General features: G+C 39.7%; 1 pseudogene; it reads right to left on the bottom strand.

The window, feature by feature from the left end:
* Positions 1-3,130: 3,130 nt before the first annotated feature.
* On the bottom strand, positions 3,131-3,499 carry LOC115849186 (small ribosomal subunit protein eS26 pseudogene; annotated as a pseudogene).
* Between the last annotated feature and the right edge of the window lie 322 nt (positions 3,500-3,821).

Here is a 3,821-nt window from a genome sequence, read left to right as displayed (position 1 = left end):
TCCAAAAAAAAAAAAAAAAAATCCCTCGTTATTGGCAACATTAAACGCACCAGACGCAACCAAACTACGTGAATGGTTAGTAGGAGTGGGAGCCAAATTGGAGTGACAGGCTGTCAGGCCAATAAGGGGAGGTGACCATCCCAGGGGGCGTGGCCCACGGACTTGCCCGAAGCCCTTGTACGCTGCCAGCTCCGACCGCTGGTGGGGTAGAGGAGCCCCCAGACTTCGTGGATGCAAAGTGCTGAAGCATAAAACCGGCGGGAAAGCTGGAATTGTCTTGATCGGTTTTTTTTGTTGTTGTTGTTGTTTTCCTTTTATGTAGTAATGACAGGCGAAAGTCATTGCACTTGCTTTCTCCACGGTCTCTAAAAGCCCCACTTTACTTCCTGGAGACAAAGTGCTTTAGAGACATTATTGAACCTAGGCTCCAGTCTTTCCATTCTACCTTTGGCAGAAGGATGTAGATGAACTGAGAGGAGCACTCATTCAGAAAGTAGAAAAGAGTGGAGCTGTTTCTCAGGTTGTGGGAACTTTCCGCCAAAGCAGAATTGTAGTACTGGCAGGATCAGGGTGCCAAACGGCGCGTCTCCCGCAGATGGAGAGCAACAAACTGGGAGCTGTAAGAGGAGGAGGAACCTGAAGGTGGGGACATTTAATAGATACCTTTATCCCACTTGGTGGTAGTCCACCAGGAATTCAATGGGACCCCGCGTGAGGTTTGTAATACCAGAGGTCTATCCCGAGGAAAAGTGCTGATACAATGGCTTGTGAATCCAAAGGTGGCATTTAGTGAAGGGATTAGGGAAGGTGCCATACATGAAAATGTTTGGGACTCAAGAGCCTGGACTCGGATAAAGCAATTAAAGCACTCACCTCTGGTGCAAATTTAAGAATGTGCCCCAGACTCAGGAGATTAGGATGAGGCAATTGAGGTGAATCATGCAAGTGCAGGGCAGGATCTTGATTTTATTTAAAATTGATATTTTGTTCATCAAGGACTTTTTTTTCCATTAGTTAGGTTTTAAAATAGTGCTTTAAAAATTTATCTTCATTATCGAGTTTTGGGGTGACTCATAACTTGTGCCTAAGGAGAGTGCCCCCTAACATCACCCTAGTCCTAGCCATCATTAGGTGGCTTTCTACTCTAAAAGAGGCTTCTATCTGCGTTCCCAAATTAGTTCCTGAGACCTAAAGTTTGTGAGAGTGGGGGTGAGGATTCGTGAATGAGGTACTTGAGGATATTTATGCGTAAAAATGTAGGATCCTGAAGCACCTTTTCAGAATGCCTTACTTTGGATTTTGTAACAGCTAATTGGGTTTAAACTTGTTTCAACCACAGCCGAAATCCCTATGCTGGAAGGTTAATCAAAAAAAGGAAATTAACCCTTTGAACAGTTACTTAAAGGAATAAACTCATTTGTGTTCATGTGGATTAAAACATTGCAATCATCAGTTTTAAAACTATTCATAGCTGTTTTAGAATACCAAACCATCCCTTCAAACTAAAATACAGCCTAACAGAAGAACCCATCATTTTTACCTTTACACATTCTTCCCCAGCACCTACAGTGTGGAATTAAACAGATCAGGTAGTAGAGACTGTTTGCAGCTCAATTTCCCTCCTCCAACCTCATATTACATTCTGATTCAAGTAGGTAAATCAGAAAGACATTTAAATGGCTTCCTTTTCCCACAGTTATTGGGATCATCCCTAGATTCCCTAGATGCCTCTTTAACTCTTATGGTGAAGGCATTACTGAATGAGACTAGATATGTTTCAATCGTTTTATTTTCCAAGAGTTAGAAAGTAAACATAAAATTTGGGTTCAATATAAGGATTGCTTCATAAGGATAAGGAGAAACATGAAGAGAATGAAAAATGTGTCAACACTGGAACACACTCAACAAATTCGTATTTAGCATTATTTTGTGAGTTGGATTTTGTTTTTATAGCCTAGCCTATGAAACTGCAAAACGCTGTGGTATGCAAAGTTGCATTACATGGTTTCTGCCCTTAAGAATTTTTATAATTGTGTAGGATAAAGCAAACAGATGCAAACATTTGTAAATCAAGGTTGCTTGCATCATGTGAGTGGTACAATCTAAGTTCAATAATAAAACAGACGAGAACTATGGTTTAGGACTGACATCACTGGAGAAGGTTTTTGTTGAGGAGGTAGTATTTGACTTGGCTCTGAACAGTTGGATAGACTGTTATAGCAAATGCAGAGGCAGGAAAACTTTGTACTTTTTCAGGGAACAGAATGACTAGTCCAGGTGGATTGAAATAAATGATCGTGAGGAGTCTTGGGAGGTAAGGCTTAGTTTGGAGGCAAAGAAGAAACGTGCAGGTCAGTGGGGTCTAAGATTCCTCTTAAGTTTGTGAGCAATTTTCTTTTTTGGTCCATTTGCCTTCCTTGCAGTCTAACCTGTTGCATCTGTGATTTATGTCCTATTAGATTGAAACAATAGTCATGCATGCATACAAAAATTTTCTAAGGTTGAAACATTTCTCTAATTCCTGACCCCCACCACCATGTTCTTTTTTCCAACCATTAACCAGGATAGTCTTTTGTAGAAACCAACCTGCCCTAGGCTTTTTGCCTTTGCTATATTTTTACCTCCGATTGCAGCCCCATTGTCTTATATCTCTGCTTATCAAATGTCTATCAAACTGTTCAGACCCAAGTCAAATATCACTTCTTTGACAAAAGCCTTATCCAATCATTTCAGCCCTAAAAGATTCTATCTTCTTATTACACTATAGAATTTAAATTGTACCACTCATATGACACAAGCAAGCTTTGATATTTTCTATTTTCTCCCCAACCACTCAGTCATATAACTTCACGTTGATTTAAAATTTTATATACTTATTTTTCCTTACCTAAATATTTTCTTAGCACATTACACTCTACATATCTCCTATAGAATTTACTAACTTTAAAAACTATTTTTCTAAAATTGATAAATTATTCCTTAAGTAATTTTTTTGTTTAATTGTCAAAGAGAATTTTTTTGGCTCATTAAAAAAATACATTGGCTTATTTCTCTTTTTTTTAAAGTATAATTTCCACTTTATTGTCTTTCCAGGGAATAGTATTTCTTTAGTCTTTAAGGACTTAGCTCCTTACATGGGCTTTGGTGAAGGTCGTGGGGCTGCACCTGCAGGTCTAAATCGGGATGGAGGTGTTTGGTCCTTCCGGGCTTTCCGAGAACGATTCCTGACTACCTTGCTGTGAATGGCACAACTCACGCAGTAATGCAGTTTCACATACAGCTTGGGAAGCACATAGGCGTCGAAAACAATCGCTTCGGAAATGTCCCTAAAGGCTGTGGCCTCTATGATGTTCCGAATGACGAACTTCTTAATAGCCTTAACCTTGGGCACGCAACGGGCACAGTTGGTACAACGAATAGGCTGCACGTGGCCGCGGCCCTTTTTGGCATGACCATTGTTCCTTCTTTTCTTGGTCATCTTGGAAGCGAGGAGGCGACAGAGGAGCTATTTCTCTTTTTTAAATTATTTATTCATGACTATGAATGTTAATTGCTGGATAATTCTCTACAGGGCTCTCTAATTTCTCCTGGGTATTAAGAATGCCTACTGCCATCCTCAAAACTTACAGAGACTGTAGCATGCCCATTTAGTAACCACTGGGAAATGACACAGGAAGATATGAACAATTATAAATGGAAGACACCAACATTAAATTGTTTGAGACAGAGAATCCAAAAGAAAGTAGTAAGTATTTATGAGAAAAGGGATGTTAGGCAGTTAAGGTAAAAGAGGTCATCAAATGTTCTATATATTCTAGCTT

This window comes from Globicephala melas, chromosome X (genome assembly GCF_963455315.2).
Source record: "Globicephala melas chromosome X, mGloMel1.2, whole genome shotgun sequence".
NCBI classification, from domain to species: domain Eukaryota; kingdom Metazoa; phylum Chordata; class Mammalia; order Artiodactyla; family Delphinidae; genus Globicephala; species Globicephala melas.
This window is presented reverse-complemented; position numbering and strand designations above follow the sequence as displayed.